The sequence below is a fragment of the Prionailurus bengalensis genome, chromosome A3 (assembly GCF_016509475.1).
Source record: "Prionailurus bengalensis isolate Pbe53 chromosome A3, Fcat_Pben_1.1_paternal_pri, whole genome shotgun sequence".
In the NCBI taxonomy this organism is placed as follows: domain Eukaryota; kingdom Metazoa; phylum Chordata; class Mammalia; order Carnivora; family Felidae; genus Prionailurus; species Prionailurus bengalensis.
In genome coordinates this window covers 135,987,535-136,006,537 of record NC_057354.1, presented here as the reverse complement: position 1 = coordinate 136,006,537, position 19,003 = coordinate 135,987,535, and the positions used below count along the sequence as shown (strand labels likewise).

General features: G+C 53.7%; 1 protein-coding gene across 6 annotated transcripts in view; it reads left to right on the top strand.

The window, feature by feature from the left end:
- Positions 1-11,082: 11,082 nt before the first annotated feature.
- Positions 11,083-19,003, top strand: part of RNF144A (ring finger protein 144A) — a 291,346-nt gene continuing 283,425 nt past the window's right edge. For 3 of the 6 annotated variants that reach the window (XM_043604611.1, XM_043604609.1, XM_043604612.1), the window contains exon 1: positions 11,097-11,296. The gene's annotated coding sequence lies outside the window, so the exon portion shown is untranslated. Of the gene's footprint in view, positions 11,297-19,003 lie in introns of all 6 variants that reach the window. The other 3 variants (XM_043604608.1, XM_043604613.1, XM_043604614.1) reach the window with 3 other exon arrangements.

Below are 19,003 nucleotides of genomic sequence, written 5' to 3'. Positions count from 1 at the left end.
CCTATGCAGCCATGGTGAACGAAAGGGCAAATTGTGCAGAACCACCCCCAACACCCCCCCCCACCCCCCCCCTCAGCAAGCCCAACTCAGGTGCTCTTGAGATGGGCTCCAAAATTCAGGCTTTAACATTTTTTTTTCATGATTCCTCTTTTTTTTTTTTTTTTAATGTTTATTTTTGAGAGACAGAGTGTGAGCAGGGGAGGGGCAGAGAGGGAGACACAAAATCCAAAACAGGTTCCAGGCTCTGAGCTGGCAGCACAGAGCCCAACGCAGGGCTCCAACTCACGAATCAGAAGATCCCGACCTGCGTCGAAGTCAGGCGCTTAACGGAATGAGCCACCCAGATGCCCCTTCATGATTCTAAAAACGATACACGCTTGGAGTATATTTGAAAAACAGAGTAAAGCCAAATGAAGGAAATAAAAAAAATTATCCATAACTCTATCACTCAGAGGTAACTGCTAATTTGCTTCAGGTCTTTCCGGTCAGGCATATATATATATATATATATTTTTTTAACATTTATTTATTTTTGAGACAGAGAGAGACAGAGCATGAACGGGGAAAGGTCAGAGAGAGAGGGAGACACAGAATCTGAAACAGGCTCCAGGCTGTGAGCAGTCAGCACAGAGCCCGACGCGGGGCTCAAACTCACATACTGCGAGATCGTGACCTGAGCCGAAGTGGGATGCTTAACCGACTGAGCCACCCAGGCGCCCCAGGCATATTTTTTTAAGAGAGTTAAGTTCATTCTCAATTTTGTTTCCCACATAAAACCTTCTGAAGGTTTTTAAAGTCAATAAGCATTCTTATACCTTAATGAGAAAGGCCAGTTCCTCACAATTCACACTAATAGATGGAAGGACGTTCAATATCATTCCAAAACCCACAGTTGATTTGAAAAAAAAAAAAAAAAATCCCTGGGTTTGGGTTTTGAGTTGCTTACAGATTTGTTTATGAATGTGAATGTATCTCATGTTCTGGGAAGTCATTTTATCTAGAAAAAATACATAATAATAATTATAATTACAACATAATATTTATAAATATATAGAATATATTTATTATATATTTTTTATATTTATTATATATATTATATTATTATATATTATATATATAATATATAATATATATATTATATATAATATATAATATATATATTATATATAATATATAATATATATATAATATATATATAATATATATAATATTATATATAATATATATATTATATATATTATAAATAAAATATATTTATTATATATTTATAAATATATAGAATATATATATTTATAAAATATATATATTCTATATATTTATATATATTATATATAGTTTATAAATATATATAAAATATAATATAATTATAATTATATAAACATAATTATAATTATAAATCAGCTTCTCTGTGCAAGCTCTTTCCTGGAGGATCTGGGAGACCCCCCAAAGGTGAAGTATTTTTTCATTCAGGGCCGTCTCAACTTATCCCTGCCTGATTCTGCTCCCAAGTTGATCTGTGAGGTTTTTCCCCACCACTGAGCCACTCTCCAATTGTGGGTGCCCCACAGTTCAGCTCAGCTCTGACATTTCTGCCTGGAGATAGCGTTAGGTCCACAGGGTAAGTGGTCCCTCCCACAGGACCGACCCCCACACCCCTCTTCAGATGCCAGTCCCAAGTCCAGAGAATCAACAGCTATATATTGGAGGTTCCCACAATCCCTCCTCAGGTTCAATTAATTTGCTAGAGCGGCTCATTGAACTCAGAGAGACATTTTACTTTCTAGATCACTGGTTTATTATAAAAGGCTATCACTCAGGAACAGCCAGATGGAAGAGGTGCGTAGGGCCAGCCATGGGAGAGGGTGAGGAGCCCCCATGCAGTTTTCAAGTTCACTGGTCTCCCCAAATCTCTGCATGTTCCCCAACCTGGAAGCTTTCTGAACCCTGTCCTTCCGGATTTTTATGGCGTATCATTACAGATGCGTGATTGATGGAATCATCAGCCATTGGTGAGTGAACTCAATCACCAGCCCCTCTCCCCTCCCAGATGCCTGGGGGTGGGAAGAAAAGATCCCACCTTCCAATCACAGGGTTGTCTCCCCTGGCAACCAGCTCCTAGCCTTCGAGATTTTCTGAAGTCACCGTATTAACATAACAAAATACACTTTTATCCCTCTCATTAGGATAGGATCCCTTAGGAAATTCCGAGGGTTTTAGGAGTTCCGTACCAGGAAGCGGGACAAAGGCCATAGATATATTTCTTTTTTAAAAAAATATTTTTTAATGCTTATTTATTTATTTTGAGAGAGAGAGGGAGAGAGAGACAGACCGAGGGAGGGGCAGAGATGGAAGGAGAGAGAGAACCCCAAGCCGGATCTGCACAGCCAGCATGGAGTCTAACTCGGGGCTCGATCCCACGAACCGTGAGATCATGACCTGAGCCGAAACCAAAAGTTGGAGGCTCAACCGACTGAGCCCCCCAGGCGCCCTTATTTCTTATTATGTGTAAATCACAGCATCACACTCTGAAACCCCCTTAGCTCCTCGACTGAAGAGTCTGACCTCTCACTTCTTGAGGTTTGGGTTGTAATCAACTTTCTGCGAGCTCTTTCCCGCAAGCGAGTTATTATGGAGGAGTCAGAGAACAGGAAAATATGTGAAGTTGGAACCGTGTCTTTTCAGGAGGGATAACTTACTGCTCCATAATAAAATACCACCGACCGGGGGTGGGAGGATGGATCTTTAAAAAGAGATGTGTTTCTCCCAGGTGTGGAGGCTGGAAATCCAAGATCAAGGTGCTGGCTGATTTGGTTCCAGGTGTTAAAAAACGAAACAAGCCCCAAGTGGAGTCACGTGACTCCTGAGGGTGAAACTAAGATTCCAAGTTTCAGCCTCTCCCAGGAACGTGGCCTTTTAAAAATCCTTCCGAAATGTCCCGATCAGCCCCGGCGAGGCCATCCGCGGGATCCAAACCCTGCTGTTCTTTCCCCCCGAAAAGAACCCGACCTGGCCTGAAACAAGTCTTCCTTTTCTTCCCCCGGTAGCTCCTTGACCCGCTGTCCTTCCCACGAACACCTGCCCCTGGGCGGCTGCTGAGACATCTCCCCGCTGGCTTAAAGGGATGCTTCCTGATTCAGGAATCACTTAATAAAGCCAATATGGTCTTCAGACTTACTCAGTCAAACCTTGTTTGTTTGTTTTTTTAATTTTTTTTCAATGTTTATTTATTTTTGGGACAGAGAGAGACAGAGCATGAACGGGGGAGGGGCAGAGAGAGAGGGAGACACAGAATCGGAAACAGGCTCCAGGCTCTGAGCCATCAGCCCAGAGCCCGACGCGGGGCTCGAACTCACGGACCGCGAGATCGTGACCTGGCTGAAGTCGGACGCCTAACCGACTGCACCACCCAGGCGCCCCAAACCTTGTTTGTTTTTAACACGGGTATGCGATTCCCCTGGCCTGTCCTCGCACGGCAGAGACCCCTCTGTTCTCCAGCACCCGAGTTCCTCAGAGCGCAGACCAACGTCAGAGCCAAGATGAGGGAGAGACCTGTTCCCTCCTCCTTCCCAACCGCCAGGGACCCAGAGTCCACATCTGCCTTCAGCTTCTGTTTTGCTGTTTGCTTATTTGTTTTAATCCATGGGGCCTTCTCCGATGGTTAGATGTTGTGAGGGTGTGTCTTCTTTCGGGCAAATGGGATATGTCCTGAGCCTGTGGTCCTGGAATAAAAGTTCTCAGAAACACAGCCCCGGGGGTCCCACGACGACGTTAGTGTCCGGATAGGAGAGGGGCGAGGGAGCCAAGGGGAAAGGGGGTGGCTAGATCTTTGGACACACACAAAACGGGGGCAGAGACATGCCACATCCTGCGTTGTAACTTCTCACGCGGCCACGTCTGACTCCAGACACTCGTCAAATGAAAACGTAGCAAAAGTTCCTGCAGGTGGAACAGAACAGTCAGATAACGCATCCAAAGGAGTCATGGAAGTTACCAAGGGCATCACTGGGACGAGGTCTGAAATAGTAGGAGAGGTTTGCCAGGCCGCCAAGGGGTAGGGAATTCATGTGTGTGTTGTTGTGTTGTTATTGGTGGTGTGTGTGTGTGTAGACAGAGAGAAAGAGAGGTGTTTATGGATTGTCTGCATTTTAAGGAGGTTGAACGATCTTAAGACTACCACTTTTATTTATTTAAAAAAATGTTTTTTAATGTTTATTTATTTGAGAGGGAGAAAAAGAGCACGAGTAGGGGAGGGGCAGAGAGAGGGCAAGACACAGAATCCGAAGCAGGTTCCAGGCTCTGAGCTGTCAGCACAGAGCCCGATGTGGGGCTCGAACTCATGGACCGTGAGATCGTGACCTGAGCCGAAGTCGGGTGCTCAACCGACTGAGCCACCCAGGTGCCACTTAGTACTTTTAAAATCACAGCGGAATAAAACTTAAACACAAACAAAACCCTTCTTAGAAACCAAACAAAACAGCCTCTAAAGAGCTCTCTACATCTTTTTAGGCCCAGAAAGGGTCTGCATAGCCCCAAATTCTATTCTTACTCTCCACAGTCCCGGCCCCAGACCTTTCCATCCACAGGTGGATCCCAGGCCCTCGCTCAGCTGCCACCCTCATTTCTAACGGACAAACCCTCTGTCCTGTCAAACCGGACGGTCCGTCCTGGGGAAGGTGTTACCCGATTTTCGCCGTTGCGGTGGCTGGAACTCTTCAGGGCCCATCACTTAAACCCTGGTCGGATCCCCGTGAAGCAGTTCCGGGATGGCTGTTTACCAGCTGGAGATGCCGTCAGGACCGCCCCCTGTAGAGGGTGGTGAACGGCAGGTCTGGGATGCATCTGCCGTGGAGACTCAGCGGGTGGATCTGGGGGCTGGGACCCTAGGGGACTGGCTCAGGGTGAGGGCGGCAGGGCAGGTCTTTAACCTGGCACGGACCAGTCGTTGGAGGAAGCTGCCTCCAGAAAGCGGGTATAAATGTGGGTGCAGCAGCTTCCTTTGGGAGAGGACAGTTCCTGGGAGGTGTGCCGTCACCCCTGCCCCACGCACCCCCAGCAGCTGGGGGAGTGAGTGTTGGGGCTCTGCACAAGTCGCTGTGGCATTCGCTACCCCTGTGAAATCTCACCCAACCCCCGGCCAGTGGATGCGGTGCTATGTCGCACACCCACCTCACCATCCTCTGTACCTCTAAGACATGATACCACGTGGCCACGTCCAGGATGCGTGTGCTCTGGGCACCCCACCTCTTGTCCTGACACACTGCCGGTTTCCTTACTGCCAACCCGATCCCTAAATTCCTTCCAGGTTCCCAGAGTTTCCTGGCTCCTTGCCACCTGCCTCAAATGCGCTCTCGTGTCTAACACTTGACAATCTGTTCTCCTTCCTTGGTGGCACACTTTGGCTCTCTTTAAGACGCCGAACGACGAATCGCTGCTACTCAAAACCAGTCTATACTGAACGCATCAGTTGGTTTACATGAGACCAAGCTGCAGTCACAAATGCACCCTAAAATTTCAATAGCTCGACACATGGGACTTTATGTTCTCCCGGGAATTGTCTTACGAAGAGGCGACTCCGAGATCCAGGCGGATTTCACGTTGTGATACAAACATCTCAAGAGGTGGGTCTATCATCACTATGGTAGGGGTGGGCAAGGTGGAGGTCTTGAAATTCTTCTCTGTCTCAGCCCCAAAGTGAAACTCCTGCCTACAGTCTATTGAACTGTTAGGTGGGGAGTCATGTGTCCCCACCTAACTGCAAGGAGGCTGGGAAATGTGGAGAAACACAGGGATATTCAGTGAGCATTAAATGTCTGCCCGCAATTAAGCCCATCGAATGTTGAATATAACTTAATCATTCCTTCTGAGCTGAAAAAGGCCTTTTAAATTTTGTTGAGCCACAAGGGCCATATTCTATTGATCACTACAGAAAAGCAGTGTAACAAAATGTCACAAGAACTCCGAATCTGCCAAGAACCTTGAATAATAGCACCATTTATGCCACTAGCTGGCGGTGATCTTGGAGCCGTCAAAGGCCACTTTAAACCTTGGTGTTTCTGGATATGCAATGAAAAGATTAGACTCAACCTGCTCCCGGGTCTCAACGTCTGTGTACATCTACGGCATTTACGTCCAAGCCACACAGAAGTCGTGGTTCGTGAGACTGTAGAAGACAAGGTTCATTTACTTCATTCAACAAATACTTATTACGTGCCCAGAACCTGTCCTTCCTGAGCGGAGTGCGGCGGGGAACAGGGCAGAAAACGTCTCTGTGTGCTGCAAAAGATGCCAAGCACAACAGTTTTACTTCGTTATTGACACAGCAACCTTCTTATTTACGATTGTTACTCTTAAAAGTAAACCTGCCAGGGGGGCGCCTGGGTGGCGCAGTCGGTTAAGCGGCCGACTTCGGCTCAGGTCACGATCTCGCGGTCCGTGAGTTCGAGGCCCGCGTCGGGCTCTGTGCTGACAGCTCGGAGCCTGGAGCCTGTTTCGGATTCTGTGTCTCCCTCTCTCTGACCCTCCCCCGTTCATGCTCTGTCTCTCTCTGTCTCAAAAATAAATAAACATTAAAAAAAAATAAAAAAAAAATAAACCTGTCAGTTGTTGTGAGAGGCCTGAGAAAATTGAAACTTAAAAGCTTAAGTTACGGGAAACTGAAACCTAACCAAGCTTAACCAGCTTGTTCCGCTTCTGTACAATTGCTTGGCGCGCCCATGTATTCCTGATCAATCATTATTGCCTGGCACATCCGTATATTCTTGATCAACCATTGTTACTTGGCACATCCGTGTACTCCTGATCAATCATTATTGCCTGGCACATCCGTGTATTCCTGATCAATCATTGTGATACCTGTACCCCCGGTTGTGGTCTGACCTAAAGGCAGGAACCAATCGAATACTGTTAAGTGTCCAACTTTAAACACCAACCAATCGCAGCCCTGTAACTGTGGAAAATTCCTGATTTCCCCATGACTTGTCTGTACCTGTCTATAAAAGGGGTGTAAAAACCTCTCTCAGGGCCTCTTGGCGTCACCGGCAACGGGGGCGCAGAGGTCCAGGTTCGAACCTGCAATAAATGACCCTTGCTGCTTAGCTTTGACTCTGGACTCTGGTGGTTCGTTTTTGGGGGTCTCAGACTCTGGGCGTTTCAGTTGTACCAGCAACAACGAGTTTATTCAGGAATAACAGAGAATTGCCATCTGGGACAAGCAAGCTATGGCAAAAACCATAGGCAAGTCCACAAACAACGGAAAGGAATAAGGACACCAGGACGTTGGGAAGGCTGTTGTACGGAAAGAGTCCACTGGAGTAAACGAGGAGCTGGAAGTGTAGTGGCTCCTCGAGGGCTGAGATGTGACGGTTTCTCATTGGCTGGGCTGTTGCCCTGGAGGAGAAGACCTTCCTTCCTCCGGCAGGTGGGTGTGGTAAAGGAACATCCATCTGCCAGGCCCCTCTTGTCCAGCCGGATTGGCAATGACCAGGAGTGAAAGGGCCCGAGAGATCCCTCTGCCCAACCTCCTGACTCCTACTTCTGTGCGGTGTCCTTTTAATTCATCCTCACACACCCATTAATGTTTACCGCCTTTGTACATGGCGTTTTGATTTTTGTTGTGATGCTTATTGCCTGAATTGTAGTCACACATTGGGCACCTTCTGGGGGCTTGTACAGGGTCGCTGGGGCTCCTGGAACAAAACACCAGGGACTGAATGGCTCAGACAACAGAAATGTATCAGGGCACAGCTCTGGAGGCCGGAAGTCTGAGAGGAAGGGGTTGGCTTTCGGGGAGAATCTGTTCCCAGCCTCCTCTGGGCCTCTGGCGCCTGGCCTGCGATCTTTGGTGAGACCCAGTTCGCGGAAGCATCGCCAACCTCTGCCTTCATGTTCACGTTCACAGTAGCGTCTCCCTGACGTGCACTGTCTGTCCTCAAACTTACTCTTTTCGGAAAAACACCAGCCACGTTGGATGGGGGCCCACTCTACTCTAGTATGATTTCATCTGAACTACTGACATCCCCAACGACCCTATTTCCATATAAGGTCACATCATGAGTTAGCCGTGGTTAGAACCTCACCATAAGAATTTGGAGGGGACACAATTCCATCCACAGCAGTGCCGTCAAGGGACCACAGGGATGAATTTTTCTCTCCACTTGTATTTTCTTACTTGGAGTTTCGATTTTCTTCCTTAAGCTATGCTTCTTTTTTGTTTCGACCACGTATTTCAAGTGATCGTAATGTAACTTTGCTTTTTTTGTACCTTCTCTCCAGGTAGTCTAGGAAAAGAGCTGAGTCTTGTAGTATTCCCAGCTCCGGGGTGTTTGCAAAGCTGAAGGCAGAGCTGAGGACAATTTCCCTGCATCCTGTCTTATGTGGACGTTCTGGGCACGGATGAGATTCTTTGGGACGTGTAGGTTGGGGGGAAAGGGAGAGGCCTCTGAGAGGTGGGAGGCAGGAGTGGCCACCAGGGGAGATTTCCCAGGATGCCCTGAGAGTGGCAGGAAGGGATCTGGCATTGCCTTGTCCCTCGCAGGCCACCTGGGCCACCTGGGGAGCTGACCCCGTGGAAGAGAAACTGTGGCCAGCTTGCTCAAAAGGGACAGCACGGCTTGGGGGAGGCTGTCAGGGGACCTGGCCACGTGCTGAGGGCAAATGTGGGTTCCATCCTGCACTCCCTGAACCGTGAGATGCTCCCGATTCTTGTGTATCCCAGCCAAGAGAGGCAGAACAATAAGTGACATTTAGTTGCTGGCTACGCTCTTTGAAACGAGGCATGGCATCCAAACGGATTTTAAAAATTAAAGAAATGTGAACTTTTCTGTACTTAAAGAATGTGTGATTACAAAGTCATACAAACTGCGGCGTCTGAAATGTTTTTCTTTTAATCCGCGAGCACGAATCTGCAGCTTCCCTCAATTTTGTGTCTGGAGGAGAAACTTGAGAATGGAATCGCGTTTCTCCAGCCTCTGGACCATTTAGGCAGCAGCCTGTTTACCAGCGAGCCCAGAATCTTGCCTCCAGTAGGTAATCAAAAAGGCACTTGTTCCGTGAGGGAATGATGCGTCACAAACACTTAGGAACAATGGGTATCTTTTAAAATGGGCCTGGCGTGATAAACCTCTGACAAAACCTCTGGGGGAGATGGCCCAAAGTCACCACCTGTGAAGGGATCGGACTGGAAGCCAAACAGCAATGAGTGGAAATGACCTTGAGAGACCCAGGCAGCTCGTTGCTGGAGAGAGCCAGGATGGGTGCTCCCAGGTTAGAACTCAGAGTGGACGATTTCACTCTTTATTTATTGGGGGCTTAGTATGCCCAAGGCCCTATGGGGGAGTACAGAGAAAAACGGCCTCATCACTGTTCTACAGAATCTTAAGATCTAACAACCAGACGGTAAATATCCGAAACATGAGTGTGACAGATGCCATGGTCCGCACAGAAACAAGCTCAGTATTACACAAGTTCAGAGATCTGGGGGGTGGGAGAAGAGGCGATTGATCGGGAAGCCTCTAGAGAAAACAACTCTATTCTAGACGCATTGGGTGCAAGTTATATTATCGATGAGGATGTCCTCTTTCTCAGATGATCTCATTACCAAAGTCAGAGCGGGAATGAAGTCATATACAAGTCACTGCGTAAACACTTACTAGCTCAGGTGTACCCCCGGCTAAGAGCACACCCCCTTCCAGCCCCAGATGCTCCTTCTCAACTCCTCTGATTCGATTTCATGTCTGCATCTCAGCATGGACCCAGGCGTCACGGAGCGGGCAGGCTCATTTCCAACCCTCGTGGATCCACAACCGCCCTTCCACCTGACATTCTTCTGTAAGTCCTGTCACACAGAGTCCGGGAAAGGTGATTATGTGCTCTGTGAGGCTCCGGCCGCTGTGCTGGGCCATTCTCACCTCCTACTGAGCATCTGGAGTACAAGTATTAGGGTTCATCTCACTATGCCTCCTTCCTGATCAACGACATTTCCACGAGGAATTTGAGAGACCTCGGGAGTCAGGTACCCGTTCATACGTTCATACGGGTGCCTTTGAGGAGGGGAAATATTTACCGGAGTAACTTCCCAATGTGGATGAGACAGATTTATGTTTCTGAAAAACAGACGTGTGTGCCATAGAGGAAGATCAATTATACACAAAGTCAAGGAAGTTGAGAATCTTGTAGTGTACCTGTTTGGGGTAAAGGGGAGAAATAACAGCCAAGGGCACTGCTGTCCTTAGAGTCGGGCATTATCAGTTATGTGCATACTGCTCTGTGCATGGCTGACTGACTTAACCCCTGAGACACACACACCTGCATTTCCAGCGAAAACAATGGAAGCACAGAGAAGTTAGGAAGCACAGGGGGCCGGTAGGTGAAGGCATTAGAATTCTGAGCCCACAGTGGCGGGGATGGTGTTAAGGGAGGAAGATACTGTGGGGGGTTGACCCACAATTCTGGAGAACCCAGGCTCTGCATTGAAGGAGGCATTGTTTCACGCACACACCAACGAGTTTTGTTCGGCTCTGCATGCCCGACAGGCATATAATTTAACACTTGGCGAACTTCTAGCTACCAAAGGGAGTGGCAAAATAAATCTTGCAGGAATTCTGCCGTCAACGGTCTTCGACAGCAACAAGCCAGAAACCCTGAGACTAGGAAGGGGATTGCTTCTGCCGGGGGGTCTCGCGTCTCCGACCGTCCGGGTCGGCTCTCCTCCATCCGTCCGAGCAACCAGGTAGCGGGGATGGAGAGGCATCTCCGTGACGCCGGCGGAGAAAGGCCCTCGGCCGTGACCGCCAGGTCCTCAGCCGGCAGGGATGCGGCCGCGGTCCTGCGGGCTCGGGTCTGGCCCGGAGCGGCGCTCTCCGGTCACCCGGCTGAGGGTCGGAGGGGGTCACCCGCTGGCTTCCCAGCCGGCTGACGTCGCCCCCCTCCCCCGCCCCCTCCCGGGTCCCGGCGGCCGCAGACGAGGCGGGACCCCGCGGTCCCGGGCGCGCGGCGGGCGGAGGCGCCGCCCCGGGCGGGCGGGCGGAGGGCGGAGGGCGGAGGGCGGAGGCCGGGCGCGCGGCGGGCGGCAGGGGGCGCTGCGCGGCGGGCGGGGGCGCGGGCCGAGCCCGGGCGCCCGCGTCTTTGTGCCGCTCGCCGCCGCCCGCTCTGCCCCCCGCCGCCGGTGCGCCCCGCTGGAGGGCGGGCAGGGGATAAAGGGCGGCTCCGGCGGGCGCGGGCACCGGACAGCGCACCCCGCACGCGGCGCCGGACACCCGGCCTGGGCGCAGCCCCCGGAGCCCCGGCCGCGCGGGACCAGGTGGGTGACGCGCGTCGCTTTGTGTCGGCGTCGCGGGAGCGGGGCGCGGCCGGGGGTGGGGTGGGGGGGGGAAGGAGGGATGCGGCGGGGCGGGGCGGACCCGGCCGGGGTCCCGGGGCGCTGGGGTCGGGGCGGGGACGCGCAGGCTCCCGGCCGAGGGCGCCACCCTGGCCCTGCCCTGTCCCTCGGTGGCCCCGGCGCCTGGCGCGGGTCTGCAGCGCGGCGACCCCGGCGCTCCGGCAGGCGGGGGGTGGAGGGGGAGGGCCGCGGGCCGCCGGGTGGGACGAGCGCGAACCGGCCGCGCGCGGGAGGCGGCGGGGAGGGCGGCGCGGCCCGGGGCGGCCGGGAGCCGCGCGTCCTCCGCTCTGCCCATCCCCGCACCCCGGTGACCGCGGCCGCTGCCCTCCCGCCGCGCCCTCCCCTCCCGGGGGTCTGGGCGCTCCGCCCTCCGGCGCCGCACTCCCTCCCCCCCCCCCCCCCCAGCACCCCGGCACCATCCTGGGCGCTCGGGCCAGGCTCCTGTCCCGGGGACCAAGGGGCTCCCTGTTGTACCCTCGTGATCTCCATAGTCAGGTCTAGGATGGTCACTTCCAAAGTTCTCTCTCTGCCTTTCTTTGCAGCGAATAATAATAATAATAATGCCCGTTCAACAAATACCCGGTGCTTGTCTTGCGCCGGGCGGAAGTCCGGGTAACGGACAAGGGTTGGATAAGGCTCCCCAAGAATATCCCGAGTGGGTGCCCTGGGGGAGGGGGCCTTGGCCCCGGCACCAGAAAGACATCTGACTTGGACATCTTGCAATGAACAGTTCTGGCAAGGAAGCTCTTTGCTGGGAGCGGGGCCTGGGGATCTGTAAGGACACATTCTAGTGAATGGGGCGGGGTGGGGGGGTGCCCTTAGGAGGGAGCGGCCAGCGGAGGAGCTGTGTGCTGAAGAAAAGGGCAGGGCCCAAAGTAAGTTGGTGCGGATTCCTGTGGAGCTGGAGTCCCCGGGAGGGAGAGGAGGGTCGGGCTGCCGCGTGAAGGAGGGCTGTTGAGTCAAAGCTGGAAGGCGGGGCGGGTCCGGGTGTCCGGAAATGCACCTGGCGGGAGGGATCTGCCTGGCCCAGCAGCGGGGTGGGAACCACGGTGTGCAGGGATATTTTTTTTTCCCTGGCACCAGGCACCTGGTGTTTCCTACTTTTCTGGTTGACTTTATGGTTTTTGTTTTTGTATGATTTGTAAAGAATGCAAAGGAAATTTGGAGACAAATCACCATCTTTCAAACTCGGGGCTGACTTTGGTCTCGATCCAGTGGCCGTGGGAGCCCTTGAGGGTTTCGGAGGTGGAGGAGAGTGAGCGAGCTGAACGCTGCTTTGTGCGATGAGGGGGGTGTTGGTGCAGTGTGCCGCCTGGAGAATCCGACCCACCTCCCCGCCTCCCACCTACTGGGACGTGGGCTTCCCCCTCCACCACTTCTCAAAGGTCGGGCACGGATTGCAGACCTCGTGAGAAAACGGGACGCACATAACCTAATTTTGATGGGGTGGGGATTTTCCAGATCCAGCAGAATTGGAGTTTGGAAGTTTACGTGTTTAAAGGGGCCCTGACACCAATGCCAGTGGGCCTGGAGAGCTACCCAAGGGCGGACTCAAACGCTGAGGGCTGAGCTGAGGCCACGAAGGCGCACCGTGGGCACCCACAGGCTGTGCCTGGATGGGGTCCTGACAGCCGGAAGGCCACTTTCAGATGCGTGTTTGATCAGCGTGTTCGGTGCCCCTGGTTTGATAGTGTGTAATTCCCGCGTCCCGGCTGCACTAGAGGACGGTGCTTCTCCTGTGGACCCGCTGTGGTTGGGGACTTGGGAGGGACCCCACGCACTCTTCGGCTGAAGCTGCTGACGTTTGGCGGGTGAACTTGGGGCTCAGCCAGAAGCTAGGAGCCACGTCGCTTCTTTGTTCCATTGTGGTTCATAATTTGGCCCTGCTGTCTTCTTTTGTTAGAATTTCTCCTCTTCTTGAGAGCCCTTCTCTCTGGTGGTGGAGACAGGAGGGGGTCGTGTCCTTGCAGACTGAGGATCCCAGAGCTGGATGGTCATTACAGATTCCTAGCCCAGCCACTCGTTGTGACTTGGAGAGGAGACAGGCCTGCGACCCCAGCCTGGGGACCCACGCACACAAGGGCTATGGCTAGCCTGGGCCCGGCATCCCCTTTCCTGTCTGCTGTTCCTTCTGCTCTGCGCTTGGGCTAGGCACAGTGGAGACGAAGTCAGCTCCTCTGGGGGTCTGGTGGTCTGGAATCACTCAGGATGACAGTGAGGCTCAGACTCTTAACAGGTCATCTGACCAAGCATGGAGTGCCCCCCCCCCCACACCCAGATTTCTGGAGGTGGGACATCAGAGGGAGCCAGGGGGCCATGAACAGAATGGAATGCTTCTAAGGAGGATGGACCCTCTCCGGGTAGCCTCCTACCTTGGAGATCCAAGGACTAAGTTGAAGGTGCCTTTCCTTAAGACTAGAAAAGTTGTTTGAGGTCATCATTCTCGGGACCAGCCTCCTCTGTCCTTTGTTTCTGCATTGCTGACACACATGAACAGCTTTTCTTAATTAGGTGATGAAATTCAATTGCAGCAACTGTTCACATACCTGCTGGGGATTATTCCAGAAGGACAGAGCTTGCCCAACTCTCTGACCCCGCTACGGGACTGAGAGCGAGTGTCCTAACCTTCTTGCGGGGCCCCAGTTCCTTCAACTGTAAAACTCAGGTGTTGGCCCGAATGATTTCCAAAACCAAGAAAGAACAGTGGGCTGCCTTAAACGGCTTTTCCGGGAGAATCAGCCTTGCAGGATAACTCCCCAGATGCAACCAATTTTAAGGATTTATCAAGAAGAGCGTCTTCCCTTGCAGGTGATTATGTTGAGAGGTAGGCTTTGGAGAGGGTGGTTCTTGGTGATGAGAATGTCCATCTTCCTTCATTCCCAGAATCTAGAACCTGAGTTGGAACGTGTTTCCTGGATGGCCTGTGGACTCGGAGAGCAGGACTTCCTCTGCAGAGCAGGTTGACAAGCCGGATGTACTGTTAACAGAGAAAAATAAGTTCCCCCCGGATGGTGTGAGGTAGTGTGTCGACCAACATTTCAGTCTCCTAGCGTTAGCCGTAGGGAGAGAGGAAACCGTAGTTCACGTTCAGTTAGCGCGTCCTGTATCAGCAGGTGCTGGTCGGGCCCTGGCGGTGGACCCAGTGTTCACACAGCCCCGCGGGAGAGGCGCTCCTGCTGTCCCCGACCTACAGGGGAGGGAAGTGAAGCCGAGAGCCGTTGGGTTGGCCAAGGCCATGCACTTGGTACATGTTGAAGCCTGTGTGAGACCCGGAGTCCTCAGGAAAGGGTATATTCTGTGATGTTGAGGGCGGAAGCACATTGGTAGATTGTTCTATGGCTGGGGCTGGAATGCAGAGTGAAGTGGGGCGTGGCGAGGAGTCTGCCCATTAGAGCCGGTGATGCCAAGGACTTGAAGGATGAGTCTGGGTTAGCCAGGCCACTTAGGAGGCCCAAGGTCAGATCTGGGTCTGGGAACAGCAGGCAGTAGCCAGGGTGGGCTGGGAGCTTAGAGCCCACGGCTCTGCCGTGGTCTTGTTCTCCAGGAGGCTGGCTGTCTCTGAAGGCTGTTCCAACCAAGATTCTCCGGGCAGTAAAAGAGGTGCTTTCATTTCTGGTGTCTTCTAGAAGCTCCTGCCCGTCCAGGGGGTGGGGAGGGGATGGGCTCACTGTGTAGTTTTAGAGCCTCTGCCCCTCCCATTTCCCTTCCCACCCACCAGGTCTGTGGGCTGGAGGAGATTCGGTTCAAAGAAGGTGAGCGGAACCACAGGCAGCAATCCAGGAACTGCCTCTTGTCTTCAGGGCCCCCTGCGCAAGGCCGGGCCCGTAGCAGCCTGCCTGCTGTTGAGAACCTCCCAGTCGGTCGTCAGCCACATCCTCTGTAGGTGCGGGCTTCGGTAGCTTCTGCCCCCACAGGCACAGCTCTGTGGGTGGGAGCCTGAGCCCAGACCCAGCAGAGCAGAGGGGAACATTCCAGACCCACAGAGTTGCTATGGATGGTGGCCCTAGGAGGGTTATTGCTTCCGCGGGGTTTTGTGTCTGTCCTCGGAACGCCTCCCACTACGTGGTTTTCCTGGGACCTTTTTGGGTACAGTTCTTTGGAACGGGGTGTGTTTACTTTACGCTGGGGGAGGCAGCGTGTTGAGGTTATCAGGAGGGCGGTGGGCCTGTGCAGGCTGCGTCAGACCAGGAGAGAATGCCTCCCAGACCTCCATTGATCTGTTAGCCATGCAGACAGGGAGGGCGCCCGCCCTCCCTTCGGTCCGTCCGCATCCAGGACGTGTGTTAGGGGGCCAGCAGTGGGTGGGGTGTGGTCCTTCCTACTTGCCCCCGGAGGCTGGCTTGTCCACAGCTCTCCCGAATTCCACCTGCCCTCCCCTGCTCGCCCACCCCTCCTCCCATCGAGGCTTCCTACCCTGCGGGAAGGGTAGCCTGCTGATCAGGGAGGCCGTCACTCTCCCCTGGTTGGGGGCGGTGGGACACGTCCCCTTCACAGAAACGTGCAGACCCCTGCGTTAGGCACCCTCCTCTTCATCCGGGTAAAACCTTCTCTTCGGTAGGTGTTCTGAAGCCAGAACGATGCAGGTGTTTTTTGACTTTCTTGGGAAGCTTTGTGTGACACCCACCCGGGTCCCTCATCATGTCTTGTCACTTTGCTGCTGGGACACCCTCGGCTACCTCCCTCGCTTATCGACTAAGGGGGGTGCAACCTTGGTTGAGCCTCCGGGAGTCTTCATCGCTTGGCCCCAGCCCGCCTCTCCAGTGCGGGTCCCCCCACCCCCCACGGTCTCCAAGCGTGTGCCCTGGAACGTTCTTCTGCCGTCTCCGTGGGCCACATTCCTAGCGGTCCTTCTAGGCTCAGCACACGTACCGCCTTCTTTTCAAAGCTGTGGGATCATTAACGTGGGGATCGTGGAGATCCACCCACCGGGGGCTGGCATCTTGCAGATGGGACACTGGCGGTGTGTGGAGCACAGGACAGAATGCCAGCCTCTTCCCTGCCAAGTCCTGGCTTTCTCTGTCTCCCATCCGCGGGCCGAAATGTTCTCTCTACCAGGTGCTTCCATGGCAACTTTTCCTTCAGAACCTGTGATTGCCCTTGAAACTCTCTAATCTAATTTTAGTGATTTATGTAACCGTTTTATTTCCTCTGCTAAACCGTAAGCCCTACAAGGGTAAGAACTTACTCATTGTTGCATTCTCTCGGCGCACGTCATGCAGTTTCTAAATGCGTGTTTTTTGTTAAGTGGCTGAATACAAGATAAACCTGGCTCAGAAGGGAAACCTTGGGTGGATTGTTGGTGAAGAAATCGGATTCCAGTTTATGTTCTGTACTCCAGCTTGACCTGAGCAAATCGAGAGGGTTCTCTCTTTGGGAGGTGAGTCTGAGCAGCGCGCTTGTAGGACAGTGAGAAGCTGAACGCAGGGCAGGTGGGGGTCGGTTGGGGTCGGAGAAGGGAGGGCTGTGGGCTCCAGCCCTGTCGGTCAGGGATGCAGGGAGGAAGGCCTTGCCGGTCCTGGGTCCTCCAGTTGTGTAGACAGCAGACGACGTCAGTTTGAGTGTGAGACAAGAGCTCCTAGTAGGAGACTGGGTTGCTCTGGGTAAAAAGGTGGCCGGAGTTCCCAGGAAGAGTGTTTGTCGGGTAAATGCGCTGTGGGCCCCTGAATCGCACGGTTCTTCGCCCGGAGGAATCACAGAGCAGCTGCGGAGATCCTCTCGCTGCGTGTAGAATGTTCCGTGTGTTCTCCGCCTCTGAGGAGTCTGTTGAGTGCCCTGCACCCTCCTTTGGTCTGCGGTGACGCCTCCCATTCTGTGGCATGACACAGGGTGTGGCGCCCAGGAGCGGCTTTGCTTCGGGAGGCGTGAAGGCGTGGGGGGACCCTGAGGGCCGCCGTTGGTTATGTCAGCGAGCAGGTGGAGAAACCGTAAACCGACGCTTCCCGACGCCCCGATGGCCACACGGTGTGTCCTGGTAGCAGGCACGCTCTAGCACAGCGGAATTAGGAGCTTCCGGGAGGCTCTGACCCTGATCTTGAACTTGTTGGCTAAAACCGTGTATACGTCTTCCTAATTGCTTGACAGGCAGGCGGCCCCAGTGCCCCGTGTGGATGAGACCGCTCCGCTGAGATCACACTCACCTCTTCCTTCGTTGTGTCTCCACGAGGCATTAGCCGCAGGCCCCTGGATCCCAGGCCCTGTGGTTTCCGGAGGCCAGGGGGGTGGCGGACAGGGCCCGACGTTGCGGAAGAAGAAAGAAAAGAAGGTGTTTTTATCCCGTCGGCTGGTGGCACCTGAAGAAGCCACCTCTGGGTCAGGGTGCGCTCAGTGCGTGTCCCGCCAAATTCCTGTGTGGAAACCTCATCCCCAGTGCGATGGGGTGAGAGGCGGGGCCTTTGGGACGAGCTTAGGTCGTGAGCGGGGGCGCGCTCATCCACGTGATCAGCGCCCTCATCACCAGGCCCCAGGGAGCTCCCTTGCCCCGTCGGCCCTGTGAGGACACAGTGAGTGGATGGCTGTCTGGACCGGGCGGCGGGCTCTCCACAGACACCCCGGATCTTGGACTTGCGGCCTCCAGCGCTGCGGGAAGTGAACGCTTCTGTTTACCAGCCACCCATCCTGTGGGGTTCTCGGCACGGACAGATGCAGGCAGCAATGGCTGGTCGCCAGTCTGCTGGTCACATCTCGACTCGACCGCCTGCGGAGACCCCTAACGAGGTCACATTCGTAGATACCGGGGGTTAGGAGTTCAGCGTCCCTTCTGGGGACACGGTTCATCCCATGGCACCCCTACCAGCGTCAGGTCCTACACGCTTGTGTGCATTCGTACGTTACTGTATGTCTGGCCTGCAACGGAGCACCTGTTAACACGCACTTAGCGTGTTTCTGGGTCCTCGACGGCACGGAGGCCGCTCCGTGCTGCTGGCCAGAACCGGGTTCCGCTCTTGCTGTTACCTGCGTCCTCAGCGTGCTGTCTTTTGCCCTCATGCTGGGTACCCCCGGGGTCCAGGCAGCTCTCCCCAGCTACCGGCTCACATCCGTGTCTGAGGTGGCGTGAGAGGGGGGCCGCGTCTGTCCTGTTTATCAGGGAAGAACAGGCTTTCCCCAAAGCACCACGGCACAGGGCGTCTGGGTGGCTCAAAGCGTCCGACTCTTGATCCCCACCCAGGTCATGATCCCATGGTTCGTGGGATCGAGCCCCGCGTCGGGCTCTTGCTTGGGATGCTCTCTCTCTCTCCCTGTCTCTTTGCCCCTCCTCCTCGTGCACTGCTCCTCTCTCAAAATAAATAAACTGAAACAAAACGCAATAAACAAAGCACCGCGGCTGCCTCTGCACGTGTCTCCTTGAACCGGGCTGCCCGGCAGGTGAGAAGCAGCCAGAACCTGGAAGACCATCCCTGAGAGACTGGACGGGACAGACCATGAAGCCAGCGCCCCAGTGGTGCCTGGCCAGACTGTGCTGTCATAAATTGTCCCCGCTTCTCTTATCTGTTCTGAGATAGGCAGGAGTCCTCAGGGGACGAGGTCCAGACCAAGGTGCACGCGGCTTACGTGTTCTTGGTGTCTTGCCAATGTAAGGTGAGCACCCTGAGTCTCCTCTGAGTATTTGTGGTTTCAGGTGCCCTGGGCACC